Source organism: Anas acuta, chromosome 2, assembly GCF_963932015.1.
Source record: "Anas acuta chromosome 2, bAnaAcu1.1, whole genome shotgun sequence".
In the NCBI taxonomy this organism is placed as follows: domain Eukaryota; kingdom Metazoa; phylum Chordata; class Aves; order Anseriformes; family Anatidae; genus Anas; species Anas acuta.
In genome coordinates this window covers 36092381-36116195 of record NC_088980.1, presented here as the reverse complement: position 1 = coordinate 36116195, position 23815 = coordinate 36092381, and the positions used below count along the sequence as shown (strand labels likewise).

Sequence of the window (23815 nt, the reverse complement as noted above, 5' to 3'; positions counted from 1 at the left end):
CCACAGGTTTGCAGAGTTAAAGAGGCAGTATGTAGCATTTTGCATGAACAAAAGAAGCAGGCTATTTTTAATTTTTAAAAAGTTTGATTTTAGAAACATGATTTTCTAGCATTAATAACTTCCCAAACTTGGCAACAACCAGCCTAGTGGGATAGTTGCAATGGAGGGAGGCAAAAACAAAGACACATACAACTTTTACAAACAGAAAGTACAGGCATTGTGGAGGGATGCAGACTACCAGAAAAGATAGACTTTCAGACAAAATATATTGCCCAGCTACAGGAGTGTGACCTGAACTTGTATGAATTTTTAACAGGTTTACTATTTATTGTCCCATCATTCCATCAGCCTAATAGTAGAGTGTAGAGAAGAATTAGACAAAAAGTGAATGAGCAAATTATGTTAAACATGCAGGAAATATTGCAAAAGGTGATAAATTGTGTACAGTGAGTTCTGTGACCTCACATAAAATGATACTGTAGAAAAAGTATTTAACCTTATGCCATGAGACATTAAGAGCAAATAGATGCTTGCATTAGAGAACTAAGGCTGCTGTCATCCACTTCAGGTTTAGAGAGACAAACACCATTAATCAGGGCGAGATCATTTGTAGAACAATCAATAGAAAAGAACAAATTTAACCCAAGCTAAATATCTGCAAACTTCATTGGCAGCTGAATTACACAGGGAAAGGACCAAAACAATGATAAATTCTAGTGAAGATTAAGTACGTAGAGACACGTTTGAAGAATTTAGGGGGGCAGAACAAAGACAGGCTAACTGAGATTGCTGGCACCCTTATCCTGTGCACAGGATCTGGAAAACATCAGGAAAGACTGAAAGAAAAAAAAATGTACAGACTATGGACAACTGTGGGAAAGAGAACTGCTTTATATACTAATGCTGCGGTAATCCCAGGGCAGGCAGCAAGAGGGAAGTACGTGTAGTTGTAGAGACAGTGATTGAGGACAGAAAAATTTCCTATAGGAGAAGAAAATACGGCATGTAACTTAAGCAAAGACTGTCCATGTTCTAATACTATATAAGAAAACTGTCAACCATATCCACAACCGTGCCAGTGGATCAAACAGTTAGCTAGATTCCAGCTGGAACCGGGGAGCCTGCTGCAATATGATCACCACAATCACGATGAGCAGCAATATTAGACGGGAGAAATGTGACCAAGCAGTGGTGATGCACGATGCTGCCAATAAGAACATCATGAAGCAAAAGATGTTATCATTTGGCATTTATAGCAGATGACTCAGAGAAGTACCACCCACCTCTGGGCACCGGGGCAGAGCAAGACACGGATCTGAATGCAGCACAACACCACAACTCCTTTGTCTCATATCCTGAGGATGAATAGGCACTGTGGGACACAAAGTGCTCTGACTGAACACATAGGTTAAGTTTCAAAGACAAGAACACCTAGAAAATAAGGTAGAGACAAGTAAAAACAAACTAAAATGCAGAGCTTTTCATGCTTTAGGAGAATGACTGAATCCAGCAACCCTGCAAAAAGGCATTGTACCTGTAGAAACCAGTAAAAACTAGATCAGCAGCCTCATAAAAAAAAAAAAAAAAAAAAAAAAAAGAGAGAGAAAAAAAAAGAAAAAGCAGAGGATGTACACCAGTTCAGAAATGCTGAGGAAAAAAAGGAACAATGAAGAGGTCAAACCCCATTAGCACCAACTGTGGCAATAATACCAAGATATATCGAGAGCATCAGAGCATCTTTATCTGTTGTGAAAAACAGTAAGTCTGGCACAACACTGCATCTATCAGTTACCAAATATAAACACCAAGAGCACCAGCCATGTCCACTGTAAATTGAACCCAGCATGAGAAGTGAACAAAATCTTAGTGTTGCTCTCATTGTTGAAGATGTTAAGAAACAAGCATTTCAGGATTGTAAGAACTGGTTTCAATTATTCTTAAAGAAAAGTGGAGTAGGAGGCTGAAAACCAGTAAGCTGAAATGGAAAAGCAATATGACTTCCTGCTTTGGACATGGGGACTCAAGTCTAAATCCTAAGAAATCCAAAACCTCCAAGAAACACCGAGGCACAAGTGGGTAGAGAGTTTAACCATCGTTCCAGATTTGATATGCATCAGCGGTGTGATGCTTTTACTCAGTTAATCACCGGCAATGCGTGGAGGCAGAGAGGGGTGCGCCTGGAAGTCAAAGCACAGACAGTGAAAAAAGGCAAAGGCGGCTGGGAGATGCCTGTTTTAGAGCACTACAAGTGTGAGGAGCAGCCAGAGCAAAACGTGAAGAGGGAAGCCCAGGAATAAACTAGATACAAAGCTGGCAGCCCACACACTTCTGTTAGTAATGCCTAGCAGACACATTAAAAGACTATGCTAAATTGAAAAGGATCTAATGTCTACGACGAAATACTGCAACCCCAACAGTTCACTCCTGAGCCAGGAATGGGCATCTACCTGGTCACCCATCTGGTGAGCAACAACCCAGCTGTCCCCAGACAAACAAAACAAACAAAAAACAACCACCCAAATACACATCTGAGATCAACCAAGCAACTACAGCTCATGAATACAGTTTTTGTGCACCTGGATTTAGTGATAGCCAAAGCCACAGCACTCCTGTAAATAGTTATCTCAATGAAAGTAGCTTATGTTAGCAGTATGGTGTCCATTCGTGTTAATATCCAGAATACTGTGCATGAAGTACAGTACCCACATGCTCTGCAGTGGCCACTGCCCCTCTACAGCAGGAGCATCTTTCTAATTTCCCAGTGGTATGTTTTGTATGGAAGGGGAGAGCTGTAAAACAGAAGGCTTTTTGTCCAAGTCACTCTTGTAGCCAAATGTGTTACCACCATTTGCAACTGGGAAATGATGACAAGTATCACAGCTGTTGCTCTCCTGTAGGTACAACACTCCACGTCCTCCTGTATGTAAACATACAGGTTTACATACATTTGTTTACATACTCCTATAAGTAAGCAAACATATTTCCTATAGTTAAGTGATTAAGCAATGGTATCTTTTCTCCTGCATTGTTAGAATATAAAGTTTCTTACATGTGTTAATTTAAGGGTCTTCCACTAAACTGGGAGCTATCACTATGCAGTGTCTGTTACTAGTGTATATGGTACTATGTCCTGTGCAAGGAAAACTATGTAGCACAACTAAATATTCACCAGTAACAGCACTCATTACAATCACCAGAAGTTTTTCAGAAACAGAAATGTGGCCTGCAGCAGTCCACAGGCCTGATGTGAATGAGTTTGCAGGGCTCCAGCTGACCACCACTGCTGCATGCAGCCAGCACAGTACCTTCAGCTTTCACTCACTTGCCTAGCTTCCCTTTGAAGTCTCATATTCAGAGCTGACAGATTTCCAAGTATGCTAAGAAGACATTAGCAAAAGTACATGCACGCACATATATACAGCCTGCTAGAATGTCAGATACATATACCTTTTCAACCTGTACATAGTAATGAGACAGGCAGAACTATTTAACCAAAAACATTTAAAAAAATAAAAATTAACTACCCTTATCTCATTAGGAAAAAGTTTCAATCATTTTCAGCATGGGCCAGCTGTAAAAACTGTAATTAGACTAAAACGTTTCTGTTACATGCTTCAGAACAGCAGTTGTGCAAACACCAGCACTGTGGCCATGGGCTGAGTCTAGCAAGCCCTCTTTGCAGGATGCTGGGGCTGCACCTCGCCAGAGCTCCTCCTGAGAAAGGCTTTCAACACGGGGCATGTGGGTGGTGGATTTACAAACTGCAGTCCCTGAATGTGAGTGGATAACGTGGCTTTACACCAGCAAAGAGTACGACCTCCTCTCTGTCCCACGCATCCCTGCCTCTCTCTCCTCCAGGGCTGGATCCTGCAAGCAGGCTGGAGTAACTGTAGCAGGTAATTACGAGTTATTATTGCTGCATTAGAGTGAGTAGCTATTCAGTAAATTAGTATGTGATATTAACCAAACCTATTCATTTGAAGAACAGAAGAATCAGCCTCAAAGTAGCAATTAACAAATTATTCCTAAACAGGTGTCACTGAAAGAATAAGTCAGGCTATCATTTTTCTATAATTCCCCGGTAAAATGCTGACTTCTTACATACAGTAAACACAGTTTAAGCAGATGGTATGCTCTTAAAAGGCACAAAACCTATACTTAGATAAATCAATGTTGTTGGAAATGAAGGCTTACACTGATAGTCAGCAGAAATTGTGGAGCATCTCCTTAAGATTTAGGGATGATTTACAGCTATGCTGAGAGAATAAGCCAAGGATCTAAACCTCGCTGATTAAACTCCAAGGTACTGCTGGGAAAAACCTGAGCTCTTGTACGTCTATATGAAATAATCACTGACACCTACAATGCTCGGTTTGTTTAAAGAGTCATGTACGATCACAAAGGTGTTAGGATGGCTATTAATGTCTACACTGCTTTTAATGCCCCATGGCAGAAACATGTTAATCCAATTCCTTTTAATCTTGATCTCGCAAACGCTCTATTCTCTGGGTAGCTCCCCTGCTCTTCAGAGTGATTTATACACGTTTGACTTTGTGTCCCTGGAGTTATTTCTGCAGGCTTGCAGGCATGAAACCGACAGATTAAAGAGTTTGCTTCAGACCAAATATTGCTGCAGAAAATGTAAAGATTACACAGGAGAAGAATGCTCCGAGTTCCTTAACGTAATTCGGGAGCTCTGTTCACAAGACATTTTTCACCTTTTTATTTTTTTAGGCTTTTTTAAAAATGTTGTTTTGTTTTGTTTGATTAGCTTTTGAGGATTTTTTTTTTATTTTTTTTTTTGGGGGGGGGGGGTAGGAGGTTGGTGCGCGCCTGGAGTTTTGATGTTGTTTTTTGTTTGTTTGTTTTTCGGGGGAGGTTGTTTTGCGTTTGGGGTTTTGCCGTTTGCTCGTTTAGCCTCCCGTTTTACTGTTTTCTGTCCCGAAGCATCCCACGAGCACGGGGCCCGCAGGGGCCGTGCCCGCAGCGCGGGCTGGCAGCAGCCTCTGGCGGCGAGGCCGCGCAGGGAGCCCCGCTCGCGGCGCCGAGCAGAGGGGATTGCTGCGGGGCGCTGGGCTTTTCCTCCCTTCTGGACGGCCCGAAAGGAACAAGAGGGACTCCTCTGTAACCCCAGGTTCTCCCGAAGGAACCCACGAGCAGCATCGCTGGGGGCGGCGATGTCGGGAGGCAGCGCGCAAAGCGAGGGCAGCTGCGCGCTGCCTGCGCTCTTAAGGTGACAGCTTAAGGCAGCAACCCTCGGCTTTTACCAGACACGCTGCAACAAATTATAGCGTGAGCGGAGTAATTTCTTTACACAAAGCACGTAAGCGAGGAGAAAAGCCCTCCCGCAGAGAGAAAGAAGCAACATTTTCATGGGCCAGGGGCAGAGCACAGAGCAGGAGCCCACCAGAAGTTGCAGCAAACCCCAGTCTCCAGCACCAACACTGGCGCCTTAATTTGCTGGTAAAAGAGTTGCTGAGTGAAGATCATTTTCCGATTGATGTGATCAGGATAAACAATTTTAGCCTTCATTACCCACCATGTTTGGTTTTTCGTGAGAGTATTTTTCCAAGCCTTTGGAAATGCAGAACTCACAAGTGCCTGAGAGCAGAGTCCCAGCACAACAGCAGAAACAGCAGCAATCTGGTTTAATACCATACCAATTTACTGCAAGACTTTTTATCCATTCAGCACAGGAGAATCATCTATCCAGAGACACTTATTTCATAGGAAATCACCATCACACCACAAACAGTTAAAAAAAAAAATGTTAAAGAAATAAAAGCATTTCATCATCTTGAAAGTAAATTTGTACTAATTGGAAAAACCATAACGTAAACAAAAGTATTATATCAAATAGTGTAACAGTGTTTACAGCCAGAAACGGGCTTGTCTTTTGAACACAAAATACCTCCACTGAGTTACAGATTCATCTGAACTAGCATTTTCCCTTCTCTTTGAAATTAAATCCAATGTTGTTTTGGAGTATTCTGCTCATGATAAGAGAGCCTACCCTATCTGATAGCAAACCTGGAGATGTGGGAAGGGCTGAGAGCATCACAGACTGGGAAAAAAGACATTTCCACACTTTTGCCATTCTTGCAATTCACCTGTGGTAGTTTTCTTTGATTGATTGATTGATTGATTGATTGACTTAGGAGCAGTGTGCTTGTGAACATGGACTGCCAGGGAGGAAAATGTCACCCTCCAAACTCTGTCTGGATCATCAGGAAGGAATAGTAAACCACATATGACAGCTCCTACTACCATCAAATTCCTCCAGAAACCTACAAATATCTCTTCTGCTCTGCTAAGCTGGTGTTTCCTGTTAGAAACACTGTAGCACACCATGTTTAGACATAATTTTGATGACCCAAAACTTGGGGGAATTCCTTACACACATGCCCCTACTTGTGCAGGTTGCCCAGGCAGACCGCGTACCAAGAACATCCTCTGCTTCAAGGGAGTCACAAAAGCCTTTCACAATAGGCCTGGTATGATCTGCTAACAGGGAGTTGGATTTTGCTAACATGCTCTGAGGGAAAAAAAAAAAAAAAAAAAAAAAAAAAAAAAAAAAAAAAAAAAAAAGGGAAAAGGGGAAAGTTAGACAAAGGTCTCCTTTGCAGGAAAAGGCAGGGCAGGAGAGTTGCCTTATCCCTGTCCAGCAGGTACCTATGACAGGACAGGTGCACCTCACAGGTCTCCTCGGCAGGATTCAAATAAGTGGGAAGGGGTGACATAGCCCGAACTCTTGACAAAGAGCCTCTACTCCCAGCAGGTCCCACATTTCTGCTCCAGCAGATGCAAACAGGCCACACCTTCAACCACCACTTGAAAACACTATATCCATGGTGGCAAGCAAGCTCCCCTCTAGGCCAAGCACATTTCTTCATTCCAAGTTTGGAATCTTAAAATGAAAGCAATGAGTTTGGACAGAAAGATATGTAACCGCCTTTTTTTAATTATTATTTTATTTTTAATCTCTACAGAGGTACATGAGAAGAAGAGGTGGTCACTTGTGAGTTTCTCAACTGCTAACAGATTTGTAGATGTAATTTCATCTGCATAAAGTTGACCCTCACCCAGGTACCTCACAGAAAATCTAAAATGCATTTAATTTGAGCTGTACTCTCTCAAACAGACTATGTACAAACAAAATTTAACAGTCAGGGGAAATAACTGCTCAGTCACCACACCCACAAGGATTCATTGGGCTTCCTAAATGTCTTTGACCTTTTCCAACCACTCCAAGTACTCGGTCTTTCTGTATTTACAGCTTCACAGCCATCTACACTTAACAAGAAGTTCAGTGGATCAGAAGAGAGGCTTTTCAGCCTCCAGATTGTTGGCTGGATGTAGAGCTGGGTGCCCTCTAGAACTTGGCTAAGAGTACAGCAAAGGAGTTTGTTTTTCAGTGATATTTGCATGTCATGCACACTCCTCTGTCTCATCTGAGAGAGACTGCAAAATCTGCAAATCCCCTTTATAGCTTTAATGCAACAAGAATGTGACATATAGCATTTCTAATAGTGCTAGTATTTGAAGAAAAAAAAATGAATAAAAGCAAGCATGAAAGCAGAAGTGCAGGGAAAGAGAAAGCATAGCCCTTTTTGCTTTAAGACGTTGCCACACTATAGGCTCTGCATCTTTTTCTGCAATTGTAAATGGAATTCCCCTTGAAGTCAATGCAGGGTTTTACAGAGATGAGCAGTAGGGCTTTTGTGGACAGTTTGGGGGGAAATAAAACAAAAGAAGCACATATACAAACTTCTCTGACAAAATGTAAATCAGATGTTATTCATCAACTGTATGTTATCACTTATAGTCATAAAAGTAAAGACGGGAAAGTAATTCCTTTTTGTTTTGGTAGCACCTTACTCTTATAGCTGTAATTTAAAATGTACAAATCCTAATATGAGGATCATTGTACTAAACTTGTGTTAAGACTTGGGTTTACTCTAAAAGGTCAACAGTTTCCAGCAGGGATGGTTTCAACCTGCAGAGGCTGACTACATGTTTTATTTCAAAGACCTTCACAAAAACATAAGGCTTTGAGTGGAAAGCAGATCCCACCTCATGGCCATTTAGACCAACCACGGCTATATTCCACCTTCTCCTACTAAGCCCTCCATGGACAGATTTCATCTTTCTCACTCCAAAAACAGACAAGAAAACTGGTCCCCAGTCTTCCCAGGTAGTAAGGATTTGTTTATCCTTCTCCTGCTCTGCCATGTTGTTGCATCCAAACACCATGCAGCCTGTTCATCTCATTCTCTAGGGTTCAGACTGAGAGGAACATTTTGCAAACACTTACTCATCTGAGCACAGAGAGAGCCCACAGGATAAAGCTTTCAATGTCAGCATTTGAATAAGGCCAACTCCCTTAGTAAATTACTGAATGTCCAGTTACGAAGTGTTTGAACTGAAGGTGATGACACAAATAAAAAATAATAATAATTAAAAAAAAAAAAAAAAAAAAAACATAAACCAGCACCAAACAAACAAACAACAACAACAAAAATGGGACTTGCTGGCATAATGGAAAAATAAAGGATGAGAATATGCGAAGACACTCCTACATGTAAATTTTTACTGAATGAACTTTTGGGATATTGCCAACATGGGAAACAAACAGAACATCAGGAATCAAAACACACCAAGGAAGCCTCTTCTACATCTTGCATACAGTGGTTTTGCCTAGGTGGTACATGTTTTAACCTCTGTGTGATACCAAGAATAAGCTTCTTTTCATTTCACTTTCTTGCTTGAAGAGAAAACAAGCAACCTACATTCCACATTTACACCCTACTCTCCCTCTACACCTCTAGATACTCTCAAGACAGTTATCATGCCTAGTTTCTGCAAAGGACTCAGCTGTACACATACATGAGTCATGTGGCAATTGTTTCGCATTAGGTAAATCAAATTTAAATTCTATCCAAGACAGAGCACTTTGGTCACTGGCTGCATGTGATTGATTGTTCAACTCTGGACAGAAAGTGAAAGCTATGTTAGCAACAAGTTAGTCTGGCTTTCAGTGTTTGGGGATGAAAGAAAAAATCTGTATAATTTATTGTCAAGCTTCAGGTAGTTTTTTTTTTTTGTTTTTGTTTTGTTTAGGGTGTTTTTTGTTGTTGTTTTCTGTTGTTTTCCCTGCACTATAGTTGTTTGCATCTGAAAGATACAGCAAGATAAACCAGCAGTTTTTGTAGGTTCTGCATATACAGAAATCACGAGGGAGTAAGCTACAGTATGCAACTGATAGACTCAACAAAACTGATAGACTCAACAAAAGGAAGTCATCTTTGTTCATTGACTAAGCCCATACTCACATGCATCAAGGCACCCTAGAAAGATTTTTCATTCATCAACAAGCCATTTTTAAGTGTTATTTTAAATACTTCTGGGATCTGTCTAAGCTCTTCTGTACAATTTCTCAGCTTTTTAATTAATTTGGGGGAAAATATGTTTTCTCTAATTTTTTAAGATTTTCTATGTCAGCCAAAAGGATCTTGCAGTTACTATTTTGACAAAGTGAGATTTTGCAATCTGCTTTTTCAAATCATGAAGAGGTTGGTTTTGCATCTTAATATGGTTACAAAAATAGACAACACCAACTCTAATTTAGAAGATCCTGAGTTCTAGGAGGAGAGGTAACCAAATTACCAATTCAATTCTTCCAGCAGCAAAAGTCATTAGCATTGGTCATGAGGCTCAATTAAATGGATCACACAAAAACTAATAACCTTAAATCCTGTTACACTTGAAGCTGACAGCAAAACTCCCAGATTCCAGTGGGTCTATCAGTCTATGACCTTGAAAGAGGAACTACGGTCTTTCAAGTCTATGACCTTGAAAGGGCCCAGAGCTTTGTAATGCTTTCCTGAGGACATACCTTATCTGCGTATGCTCATACCCAGTCATGTATTTTGTTTGCACTTTAGATGAGGCTCCTGAACTGATTCGCAGACAGTGCTGCTACAAGAGATGGCCAAGCCACCGAGAGACTCTACGGCAGTCTTCTAATAATGCCTGCCTTTTACAGAGGTTGACCTCTTTTCACCTTGTTAAAAGCAGTAAGTAGTAAGTAATAGATCTTGTCAAAGGTTGCTCTGTAGAATAACCTCTGGAGATATTAGATAGAGGTGTCCAGAGAAATACCACAAAAAGGTGCTGACAAGGAAACCAAGGGGATTATGATTAGGAAGTGTGAATAAGCTAAGGTTTCAAACATACTCAGATTTTGGTTAGAAATGCTAGAGTACAGGAAGGAAATGTTCTACATAACATCAAGCCACCAAAAAGCACACTTGAAAAGACAAGTTAAAGAGCCATCACACAGAGATTATATACTGCACTTGATTTAAAAAAAGCTGTAAGAAATGCAATTCCACACCTAATGGGATTAAGTAAGAATATCTTCTCCCCCTCCCCACCGCAAAAAAAAAAAAAAAAAAAAAAAAAAAAAAAAAGCACTTGTAAGTCTCATGATAAGAACTGAGAAACTAATTTACTCAACAGCAAACAAAAATTATGTACCTAAAAAAAAAAAAAAACATTAATTGTTCATTCAGCTCCCTTTTGATCCAATTTAGAATATTTAAATAAATCTAACCTTGTACCAGATCTTCCACCAGATGCTAATTCACAATAATAGGTTCCCATTTAAGACACCCACATTTCCTTTAAAGAGATGAAAATAAAAGACCCTAAAAACCTAAGACAGTAGCATAACCAAGAATGATTATTTCCCCATGTACCTCAATTTCTGACTTTAACAATTATGCAAAGGTTTAATGATATATATATATATATATTTTTTTTTTTTACAGTGTTTTCAGAGGACAGACTCTGCTAGCTTTATTCTCAATGAAGTTGCCATGCAAAGTCTTGGCTCCTCCAAACTATTTTTTTCCAGCTCCATCAGTTGCTGAGGACATTGTTGCACTCTGTGGATGGCAGTTGAAGTCTCTGACCCAGTCAGATCAAACCAGATCAGATGAAGTTATAGAAAATACTCTGGAGATCTGGCACTTCTGCCAACAAAAGGCTTCTACCCAGCATTTTGAAGTTCTCAGCCAGCCCAGCTCTCCAGAAGCTTGTTCCTGCTTAATACATGCAGCACTATACTGTGCATACACACACACACGTGCAGTGCAGGTAGACAGCAAAGTTAAAGAAACCCTTCCTAAACTGAGAGAGCAGACAAATAGTGATAGATGGATAAACACAAAATTGTTTTGCATCAACCTGAATGGGGTTATACAGAACAAAGCAAATACTTATTTCTGAGTGATTTATTGCCTCATGTCGTCCCTAAAATAAGTTATTTTCAAAGGAGATGCATCTCACTTTGAAAAAATGTTGAAATCGGGTATTCTGACTTTTTTGAATATTTTCCTTCCCTTTCATTTTGGCAGAAGCTACTCACAGAACTTGATCTGTGAACAGCTTCAGGCCTCTGCATACCATGTTCTTCAGTGACTTTCTTCTCATGAAAGTCTTGGGTGAGCACGTTTTTCCTCCAGAAAAGCCCCTGGTCTGCCTTGCACATAGCAAGCATTTTCCCCCAGAGCTGCTGCTCTTTCTCCAACCGCAGGACACCAATCTTACCACTGGCAACTGCTGCTTGCCTTAACTCAGGATGAAATGGGGCAGCAGAGAAACCGTGTGGCCCAACTGTCTCTTCTGCACAACGGAAAGGAAATCCCCTCCGTGCTAAATACAGGGTTTGGCAAGAGAGAAGAGGTTCTCTCAGGACCTCGCCATATTAGAGGCCATCTCACATGCACCATGCTCGAGAGCACAGGCTGCTCTAAGCAGAGCTGGTCTTCAGATGGACAAGTAACCTGTGTTTTTCTGTGGGCACCAAAAGGATCACACTGTTTTATCATAAATTTTTGAGATAGCTATTGAGAAGACAGTGGGTACACAAGGAAGATGCTATCCTCAGAACTGTAAAAGGCTAAAAAAGTACAGTTATTTGCATTTTCATTTAAGTCTTTCACAAATATTTTTGTTATTTCCATAGCATTAAGCACTTGCTTTTGCCCTTCTTTTCCCCAGCAATATGCTACACAGTGTACTGCTGTGTAACATTTACTATACACGCAAGAGCTTCTCAATACAAACCACTTCTCAATACAAACCAGCATGCCTGCTTGCAGCCTTGGTTTCGGTCATAGAGTTCTGCCACGTCAGACTAAAAACAGTCGGTATTTTATAAAACACATTCCCCATGTGATGCTATGTGCTACGTGGCACTAAAGCCTTGGTAAATGTAGACATGGACATTTCCTGCCAGTATGTCCTAGGCCCTGGAGCTGAGTAAGAAATTTGCTTGAAATTTTACAAGGACTCTCTGAAGACAAAAGAACACCCAGACCTGGGTAGCTGGCAATTTTTGTAGTTGGAAAGGCGCAAGGTGACTTCTGCTGCTGCATTAGCACACATCGCACGGCGTATGCTCCCATGCCATGCGGCTCAGTGGCTCTCCCAGTGCTGCATCTTCTCCTTTCTGAAGAAAGCCTCCTCAAAGGAAAAGACACAGCAAGGACCTCATTGTATGCAGCATGGCAAACTCACTTTGCTGCCAAGGCATCCTCACTATGCTTAAGCTATCTGAAACCAATGTAGAAAATTCAAATGTGAAAATAAAAATCTATTTCCATGACTTTTATCATAAGATAGTCATTATTGTATCTCTTATTGTCCTTATTATAAAATAATTTGGCATTAATTACGATGTTCTAAATATTTATCCTCAGCTTATTCTGCCCCAAAAAACTTTCAGTCTGTTGAAAAGCGTTTGGCTGATAGTGCATAGACTAAAAACTGAACTGAAAACTGGAAGACTGACAGCCTAGAAATAGGCTATCCTTATATTTTGGGATAACAGCATTTTGGCAAGAAAAAATGTATGGAATCAGACAGTGCAAGAGAGCAAACAGAAGAAAACACACTAACTGCTACAGAGGGTGCAGTGTTTCTAAGGTGTTTCCCTGTCTATCCTACAAGCCTCACTTAATTTGGGTAATCCAGTAAGAGGTTCACGTGCATGGCCACAGTATAGCAGTAAAATGAAATATCTGTTACCTCATTTTTAGGGTATTATTAAATTGACTGTCTCATCTGAGATTCATTGACTTTGTATTAAAAAGACCCTCCCATATTTTTCCACTGATGAAGGAAAAAAAATGGGGGGCTGGAGAGGGGTGGAGATATAATATGCATGGTTATTCACTGTTTGACATATTTGACTACATGTATTTGTTTCTCTCAAATCTGTTTAATAAACACTGTTTTAATAAACACTGAGGAATATAGTATCATTCTGGATGATATTAAAAATTGCCTTCAAAGGCATAAAATAGGCAGCTGTGTCCTTATTTAACGTAAGAGGCCAGAAATGTTTTTCTCCAAAACACCATTTTTGCAACTTTAAGGTACATGCAGAATATCAGCAGTAATTGTCACTCATCAAGTTGAAGAATGCCTTGAAGGCTTCAGAAGTAGAGAACATACTTTTTTAGCTCTCTTTTGAAGAGATGGAGGGTATCTCGATCTGCAACAAAGAGAGCTTTTCTCCCAAGAACTTGCTAGGAGTTTGAATTAATGAGGAATTAAGTTGCATCTCAGCAGTTTTACTACACTTTGGAGAAAAAGGACTCAATGCCACAAGTCCCTCAGTGCCCTCAATGCCCATTGACTTCAACAGGCATTGAGAAATGTCCTCATTTTAGTTGACATAGCACCTCACCGTATTAGATTGCCCTTCCCCTCCCTCCTAGGAATGAATTTTTCCCACTAACCATCCAATTTGTATTTTGGTTTGACTGGAGATGAAATTAATATAGATGTTTTGGTGCTGACAATGTCTCTGTCAAATTATATAGTGACTACTCCTGATGAAACTTGTTTGTTTTCACACCATCATCGCTGATGATCTCAGCACAGCAGTGCTCCGAGAATAATGGTTTAGTCAACTGCAAAGCAGCAGAAGGAACATAAAACAATGTGTGCTTATATAGGCCCTACATAAATAGTGCTTTTTAAAAATGTTTGACAATGAAATAATAGTTGTGGCTTTGTTTCTTTTTTTTTTTTTTTTAAATAAATTAACCTCTGGATTGTTAAGGGTCCAGTGGACCTTTCCACACCAGAGACAATTGTAGGGCCTGAAACTTATTATATCCTCCTACGAAGGGTATATGCAGATGCTGTTTGTTGTGTACCATTATCATACAGGGGTAGCTTATCCCCACTCTACATAGTTTCAGTGCAATCCATGGAACAATACCAATTTCAAAAGTTTCAGAGCTGACCTCATGTACCCTGGGCCAGTTCAAGAAAGTTGTAATTGGATGTACATGATTAGAGACTGGGGGACTGTGGGGTTGAACATTGTCTATTTACTACTCTTTATAGTGTTTTTCTTATTTAAAACTCCTGTTGATTGCTCTTTAAAAAAAAAATAGAAAAAAATCAGAGTGGCTCTGGGAGTGACAAGATTTTTCACAATTTTGGAAAGACTTTGTTCTCGTTTGTGGCCTAGGGCTCCACTGTCTTCCCATTTCTTTCCCCCTCTACCTCTCTCTTTTTTTTTAGAGGAAAAGGAAAAACCCCACAGAACTTCACAAACAAAACATGACTAAGCTATAAGGCGTCACTCCCAATTCACAACAGCATTATCAAGAGAGAAAAGGCACATCAGTGTTAAAATCAGGCAGTGCCACATCTAACTGAAACACTTGGTGGGCTTTTCGCCTACGTTGTGCAAGCCTGAGGCCGGAGTGGCGACTGTCACAGCCAACGAGACACAGACAGATAGATGATGGAGAGTGCAGACTGCGCACCCACACATAAAGCTCGTGAGAGGAAGGAGAGCGCACGGAAGGAATATTAATTGAGCACAAAATAAGTATCCTCAATATCCCCCTGCCCCCTTAAAAGTGGCCACGAGACAAGGAGCGCTACAAACATGTTCATCCTGGGGAAACGGCCGCCCTTAACGTGACATGTCAGGCTAGCACTTTAATAATGGGATTTGCACAGCGCGCGACTGATAGGCTACATGCAGAATGGACCCCGTGAATCTAATTTTCTCCTCAATGAGTGTTACACCAGCCTGTAACTCCACAGATTTCAATAGAGTTGCTCCAGATTTGTATCAGGGTGAGTGGAGAATTAGGAGAATACTATGATTTTTTTTTTTTTTAAATCCGCAAGAATGTAATTCTCCTTACCCAGTCATACTCTTTTGATCTTTTCTACTTTCATAGCGGGTTATTTAGAGGAACTTGTCTTTTAAAGATTCACATCAAATTACTGCTTTCTCTCGTTTTTTGCGTTAAATCAGCAATTACTCAAATTTTACTTATTTCTGTTCTTGAGTCCATATTAGCTTTATTGGCGCTGAAGAATTAAAAAGTAGTACAAAGATTTTAGAAAATGTTGTAGTCACATCATTCATTTTTTCCTCTACTGCCTTTTTAAATACCTTTCCATTACACAGCCAGTTAATAATAATAATAATAATAATAATAATAATAATAATCTTCACACACTACGCACTTAAGAATATGGAAGTGAGGAAAGAAGAAAAATTCCTTAACGTGTTTTTAATTACAAAATCTATTTTTCCCCTCATTTTGCACACCGTTGTGGAAAGAGTTGTAGATTCTGATCTCATCAACCACACAAAAAAAAAAAAAAAAAAAAAAAAAAAAAAAAAAGTGCAACACTACCACCCCCCCAAGTTTTCACAAGCAAAAAAAGTGTTTGTGTTTTTTTTTTTTTTAGTCACAAAAAAATGTAAGTTGATGTGGTGGTTGAAATTCTCACAAAACCTTTAAAATATTTCTTCCTCCTAAAACATTCACTCAGGAATTAAGTTAAACAGCAGGTGGTAAAAGACAGTCCTGAACAAAGTGATTGATTATGTTTTCTGTACTCCATTGCTCAGCTTTTAGTTTCTTCAGGTTATAAACTACTTCAGTTCCAAGAACAGAAGTTTCCTATAAGTGAGGTATTCTCATGCCCAAATTTCTAACACACACAGTGCCCAGTGTTGGACCGGCATAATTCCAGGTCCTTTGCTGTCACACTCTCAGGTCACCTTTGGAGTTCCTGTTTGGCTCCTAAAAATATTTAGTGACAAATTAATCCCCTGACCTGACCAAAACCAGGAGCAGGCCAAGATTAAACCCACTGGCTAAAATCAGTTCAGAGTAGCTCCTACGGAGGTAGGGTTTACTATTCACAATTTGAAGCTCCTCACCTAGCAGCTAACTGTAGTAAAAAAGTAAAATAAGAGGTATATTTGGACAGGGAATAACGGTAAACTAGTTCATACAACACTGAGTTACTGGTAGTTGGTTTGCAGAATCAGTGCACAACACAGCAACCTGATGATAACATCGTCTGTATCTTGGAGGGTTTTGTTGCTTGCCTAGACCAAGTGCTATTCTGTGGGTAACCACTGTACCAACTCAGCACTCCAGAACTGAAACATTTAAAGCACAATAGAGGAAAAAATACATATGGAGGGCAACGTGATAACCTCTCAAATTAGTGCTTACTGTAGCCGCTCACACAACACATTCTAACCCCAATCTCTAGTTCCATTTGTTGTGCTACAGAGCCCCCTGTGTTGAGCATTATATACTAACTAACATTACTTACATATTCAAAAACCCTCAGATGTTAAATCTAGGAACCACTGGTCCAGGTTAATTACTCACCTTAGGCAAATTAATTCCCAAGTACTGAGCAAATAGCTCAAAAAGCTGGCTCTGAACACCGCTGTGCTATACTACACGCAGTAAAAGAGTAACTGAAGGCACAAACCCACAAAGTAAACAGGGGAAAAAACATTTCTGCCACTAAATAAGGAAAAGATTGCCCTAATTAAATATATTTCTCTAATAACTCCTGTATTAGATTTAAGGAGCGTGCTCAAGGACAACTAGTTTAAGCTCAACACATCCTTGGACAAACAAAAAACAAACAAACAAACAAAAAACTTTAAAGTACAGAAGTACACTGAGACTGGGATTGAGTTCTGAAACTGTATCATGCTATTAAGTGACAGGGGCACCCAAAGATGAGGCCCTCAGAAAGGTAAGAAACTGGGATGAGGGCACACAAAGAAAGCCCTCAGAGAAAATCCTGCAGGGGATGAGAAGGCAATAGAAACTATTTGAAGAGTTTATGCAGGTAGAAAGCTGAGGGTGAGATCAAACGATGCCCAGATCCTGAGTTATTACCAGAGGTCTCGGTACCCGAGTAAGAGTAATGAAAACATTCAGAGCCAAAGAAAAGCGGAACCAACTCCTGGTTCTGGCAAAGCTAGTACTGGATTTGCAGTATTTTCCCCCAATTAAATTCAAATCTCATTCCTCCCGTCTTCTTCTAAAGACATTGCCCTTTTCATCACCCAGAGAGAGAGTGGAGCTCTCTGGCCAAGTGGGGCTGCACCCCACACCTCCACATCCCCTTACCTGGAACAGTGCCACAGTGGTGACATGAACTGTCTCAAAGGATGCGATTATAAATGTGGGACACCTACATAAACACTGCTAATTGCAATGTTTTGAGGCATTTATTTGGAAGTTGTGTGCAGGACTGACTTCTGGAACAAATTCTCAAAAAAGGGGACGGAAACAAGAACCAAAAGCAAAACAACTTTTAAGCTAAGGAAATTGTAGTAAGCTTTCAATGTTTTACTTTGAAAATCCTACAGCCTTCAGCAAAATCCTTGGAAAATCTCTTCGTGTTTATAAAATAGCATTTGATATCACCATCTAGAAACGTACAAAGCAGCGCAACCAACCCTTCCTAAACTCTCTAAAGCCAAGTAACAGCTGCATTTCCCATGTGGCGGCTAATAAAAAAATGCTGACTCTCCGCATTTTTAATTACAGAGTAAAATAACACCTGAGTGTAAAATAGTAGGCATACTATTATTTCAAAAGTGTCAGGGTTGCCCCTTCAACCAGAGCCACGATGTGAGCAAACGCTCAGTCCGCAAAGCAACAGAACAGCTCCTTGGATGCAACAAGGCACAACAGCTTTTCTGCTTCAACAAGTCTTCTCACCGCATCACTGGCATAATTATTTTATGCATGTTATGTGTGCTTGTTATGTATACCTGAGGTGATTTAAATCATTTCTTTGAGTATAACAAAAAAAAACTATTTCCATAACAGCACTTTGTTTTTATGTGTCAAGTCTACGAAAGCTAATTTCTGTACTTATTCCTGTAATATGGCTCGTGTTCAAACGCAGCGTGGTAAGATATTGTCTGAGATCATTGTTTTGTCTGTGTCAAAGAACACTACACCGTAAAAGTTTCAAATTAACATAGTCATGTAAGTTTTAGTAAGAGGAAAAAGTGTTCTCATAGTACTTCATCCAAACCTGTGCTTTAATTTTGTGATCAACTTTAAGCATTTCTCAAGGCAGAAGAATGCGAAAGCCCCCAAAATTAGAGAGGTATATGAAGAGCTCCAGAGCATTATAATTTACAAAGCAGAATGCATTATTTCACTAGAAATCATTTTTATTTCAGGGGTTAAACAGCATGCAGCATGGAGAAGGGGTGAGGGCGAATCAACAGAAATTGTTTGGAGATGTTGCAGAGTGGCAGCAACGTACCAAGATATCTGATCGGCCCTAGCATTAGTGCCTACGACTGACAGAATCTCAAAACATTTCAAATATTTCCACTAGGACTCATGCATTCACTGCAGTGACAATCTATACATGAAAGATTAATCCAAGTAAACTCTCTTAATTATATATGCCTACCTATTAATTTGATTAGTACGGGATACCGAACCCAAAACAAAAGAATCACTTGGACGTATGAAGCAGAACTGCAAGACCCGTTGCTTTATACAAATATAGATGTTTCAAGCAACTGAGTCTACTGAATAGAGTAATCCTGTAACAAGTTACAAGAAAAATCAGTATTTGTGGGCCTTGAGAAAAAAAGTACAGTCTTGCTCCAAGAATAAATCGTATGGTCCTTGATAATGAAAAGATGCTTAAAGCCACTACAGTTTTGCTTTTCTTTTATTGCAAAATCTTATCCAGAACATTTTTCTCATAATAAAGGGTTTATAAGAGAAATGTTCACTGGAAGTAAAATCGAGCTCTAAAGACAGCTAATAGTATGAAAAGAAAGCGGTAAGTCCTCAAAGCAACAGGTTTCCAGAAAATCCAAAAAGTTAACTAACAGCAGAAATGGGATGACAAAGATTAGGGGATATCTTTGACTAAGTAAATTGTTTTAGAAGCAATAACAATCTTGCAAGAGCTCTTCTAATATTAAAGATCCTCATGCCACAATTACGGTCTCAGAAACAGGTTATTACCGGGGGCTACACGCAGACAAGTTACGAAGTCTCAAATCATTGCGATACTTACTCATCTCAGGGAGGACTCTGCCCACACAAAACTAAAAGTTTCAGTACTTAAAATTACCTTCTAAAGGCAACGTGAGATTTCCTCCGCCTTATCAACTCCAGAACAAACTCCAGCTCTCCCAGAAACAATCTTTTACAGAAGACTCCCCTCAGGCGCTCAGGATAAACATAAGCAGTTGCAGTGTATTTTAGATTCACAAAGTGAGGAAGCGAACATCAAATTAAAAAGCACATACTACTCTTTATCTATGAAAATAGTTCTGATAAATGGTGATATATATAAAATGGCAAATACAATCTCACCGCTATCTTTTCTACTATCTACATACGCAGTTTGCTTCCCTTTTATGTTAAATTAGCAGAAATAGAGTTCGATTAATTGAAGCTAAAAGATGAGCAGATATTTTGAATAGGGGGAGAGGGTTCTGATTGTTCTAAATGTGTAAAGTTTTACAAATCCTGCAGTTGTAACTTCTGGAGGATTGCCATTCAATATTCAAGAGTGGCAAACAGAGCTTATTGCTTTTTTTATAGGTTAATGTGAAACTTTTTGACATTAACTGATAGCCTGAGAGTCTCCAATTAAAACAGTAACACTTGGAGACGGCAGCGGTTTCTTTTTTATGCCATAAATTAATTATTTCTATTTCTTGCTTCAGTGCATTTTAAGTTTTGAGACTTTGATGATCTCAACAGATGCAAACAAACATAAATCCCATCTAAGTTAACGGGGCAGCAAAAACATCCCAAAGTCTGTGGGCAGCAGTAGGTATCAGCTCTTCAAGGTCCACACGTGATGAAGAGGAATGAGAAATCCCTGGTTAGTTATCATAAAAACAGGCTCCTTACCATTATCTGTAGAGTACAACGAGGTCCAAGTCGCTTTGTTCAACCACCACACCAACTGCTCTTTCTAATTCGTGACTTAAAAAAAATATTAATAAAAAAAAAAAAAAGCCACACTTCCAAACACCTCCCTTTGCCAGTGATAGCTGGGGGAAAAGCTACCCAGAGCTTTTAGGCTTCAGTAACGAAGGCCATCAGAACCGTGCTTCATTAAGGGGGTGGAAAACAGCACAGTCAAGAGTCAGGTCCCAGGGTGCAGTGTTTTGCCCCTCTCGTCCTCTCCTCCGGCTCACCGGGTCTTTGAGTAAATGAGGCTAATTTTTCCAGTAGCCTTTAACTCCCCAGATTAACCGGCATGGAAAATGTGACTAAAAACTCGCAGCGCTGTCTAGCCTCCGAGCCAGCACAGAATCAACTTTGTTGGAAGTGTTGAAGGACACCTAGCAAGCTGCTACTTGCTGGGTTCATAACCCAGCGCTGGATGTGCACACACAGCGCAGGACTGCGCCATCTAGTTCGCTGCCGGCAGCCCCTGCCCTGCCCTGCGGGGAGGGGACGGACGGACGGACAGACGGACGGAGGGATGGAGGGATGGATGGATGCCTCAGGATGCGGGGCTTCAGCACTTGGCAGCGTTCCGTTCGCTAACGGTACAAGTGTCTTGTGCGTGCGTGTTGTTTTGTTTTTTGTTTTTTTTCATGAAATATCGCCACCGAGATAATCCACGTCCCGTGGATATGGGAAAATTTAGGCTATAATAGCGCGGCGAACTTGTGCATCTATCTTTGATTTACAAGATAAAAGCAACTTTTAAATTAAAGAGCCTTTCTGCTAATCGAGCTTATTATGCCAGAGACGGGAATGATTTTCCTAGAAAGTTGTCCCTGTGTGCATGCCTATTATCTTTGCTTTCCCCCTTCCACTAATGAGCATTTATCTAAAGAGCCTGTTAATCCTCTGATGTGTGCTTCTGGTCAGAGGTAACAGTTTGAATAAAACCACTAATCACTTATCACTAATCACTGATCATTAATCACACTTCTCCCCGGTGCTTTGCGACCTGCACAGCTCCCCTTGGGATTAAGGAGTCACAAATAAGGATTTTAGCCATTTCTTAGGAAGAATTCCCAGCTTTTGATACCGGCAACCGCATTCACCACATGAAAGTCACGAAATGCCAGGCGGGGGCTTTCATACACCGTACACTTTCCTACTGAAAATAAACCATCCTCTTAGGAAAGCCTCCCTCCTCCCGCAAAACCCCCACGAATTACGCTTCACTTTTGCCTTCGGCTCTCACCCTCCGACTCCCAAATTTCTTACAGCCCGGTTTCTGGATTATTTCTGCGTGACAGTTCCTTACAAGAAAGTTTCCCTCCACCGCTGCTGCTTGACGCACTGCTCCTTGTCCAAACGGCCAGACGGGGAAAGTCTGGTGCAAGCCAGCGGGTGAGGATCTCTGAAAACTGCGCGGTCTCAAGGCAAAGCCCCAGCGAGATGCTTCGCAGCAATTAGCAGCCTTCCCCCCGAGCTTTGATTGCATCGGGCTAAGCACCGCTTCTCGCCGATAAAATATGGAAATCTTTTAAGCTGGCCGCTCAGCAAACTCCCGATATCGCTCTGGGGTTTCAAAGAAACGCACATTTTCCCCTTTATTCCTACCCACTCCTTCGCACGACCTCCCTCTTTCCGACTGAGCCCCGGAGCCGAGGGATCGCTGCCGGTGCCGGGACACAAATAATGGAGCAGGCAGAGTTGAGCGGGTCTCCCCCCACACCCCCGCGGCTCTCAGCCTCCCCAAAACTCCTCCGGGGCCACAGAGAGACCCCGGGCAGAGGCGGGGGGCGCGGAGCTGGCCGGGGGGCGACGAGCGGGGCTGGAAGTGGGGTCAGTGTAAGGGGGTCCTCTAAGGGATCTCCCCCGCCCCGGTGCCGGCGGCATCCCAGCGGAGCATCCCCGGGAGGCATGACGTGAGGGCCGGCACCGGAATCTCCCCTCGGGCACGGCTGCCGAGGGGCGCCCACCGCTGCTAAAGTCGCCCAGAAGTTTTGGGGAGCCGGCGGGGAGCTGGGGGCAGCTGTCAGCGCCGGGCAGCGCCTTCCCCATCCCATGCCACCCCTTTCCATGCCATCCCCATCCCGTGACACCCCATCCCGTGCCGTGCCATGTTATCCCATCCCATCCCACCCCATCCCGTGCCATCCCATCCCATCCTACCCCATCCCGTGTTACCCCATCCTACTCCATCCCATCCCATGCCACCCTACCCGATCCTACCCTACCCCATCCCTTCCCATCCCCTCCCCATCCCATCCCATCCCCAGGTGCCGTGCGCCCCCTGCCCCGCCGCCGCTGCCCTGCCCCTCGGGGGTCGCGCACGCCCCCTCTCCGCGCTCCGTCCCGGCGGAGCACCAACCCGTGCTGCGCCGGGGGGCTGCGAGAAGCGCCCCCCGGCGCGGAGCCGTGCGGGGCAGCGCGGTGTTTGCAGGAACTTACCGCCCGGCACGGCGCAGCGCGGCGCAGCGCGGCGCGGCGGGGACGGGACCGGCGGCGCGGGCGGAGGAACCACGTTGTACTGAGGGAAGGTTACAATGCGTGCTATTTACAGCACCATTACATCACCCGCCGTGACGTCACGTGGGATTCCTGAACTTCTAAATCATTGCGGGCCGGCGCGGGGGGGGGGGGGGGGGGGGCGGAGAGGGGAGGGAGAGGAGGGGGACGGGGAGAGAGGGAGAAGGCGGGGTCTGACTAAGCCAAGCCCCCGCGGGGTGAGTCATCGGGAAGGGAGGGCACGCCCCCTGCCTGCCCCCCCCAACCCCCCCCCCGCCCCGTGGGGACGTCTGTCCGGCCGGCCGTCTGTCCGCGGTGGGGAGCTTCCAGAAGAACTTTTTCTTTTCCTTTTTTTTTTCCTTTTTTTTTTCTTTTTTTTTCTCTTTTTCCTTTTTAATTTTTTCTTTTCTTTTTTATTTTTTATTTTTTCCTTTTTTCTTCTTTTCTTTTTTTCTTCTTTCCTTTTTATTTTTTTTCTTTTTCCTTTCTCCTTTTTCCTCATTCCTTTTTCCTATTTCCTTTTTTCCTTTCTCTTTTTTCTTTTTTCTTTTTTCTTTTTTCTTTTGTCTTTTTCCCTTTTTCTTTTTTCTCTTTTCCTTTTCCTTTTTCTTTATTCTTTTTCCTTTTCCTTTTCCTTTTCCTTTTCCTTTTCCTTTTCCTTTTCCTTTTCCTTTTCCTTTTCCTTTTCCTTTTCCTTTTTTTTTACTTTTTCTTTTTCCTTTTTCCTTTTTCCTTTTTCTTTTTCATTTTTTTCTTTTTTCTTTTTCTTTTTTTCTCTTTTTATTTATTTTTCTTTTTTATTTATCTTTTTTTCATTTTTTTATTTTTTTTCCTTTTCTATTTTCTTTTTTATTTTTTTCCTAGAAATAGAGGAATCTCCAAAAAGGGGATACATAGCAGAGGGGGAGACACACCCCACCCACCCCTCTGTGCCCAGCCCTACACATGTCCTGCCAACCCCACAGCACTGCCCCTGGGGTGGCAGT

The 23815-nt window shown here is 41.7% G+C and overlaps 1 protein-coding gene across 1 annotated transcript in view; it reads right to left on the bottom strand.

Moving 5' to 3' along the window:
- The window catches only part of CREB5 (cAMP responsive element binding protein 5), a 258609-nt gene extending 235746 nt beyond the window's left edge, over positions 1-22863 (bottom strand). Inside the window, exon 1 of the mRNA XM_068674276.1 lies at positions 22773-22863. The gene's annotated coding sequence lies outside the window, so the exon portion shown is untranslated. The remainder of the gene's footprint in view (positions 1-22772) is intronic.
- Between the last annotated feature and the right edge of the window lie 952 nt (positions 22864-23815).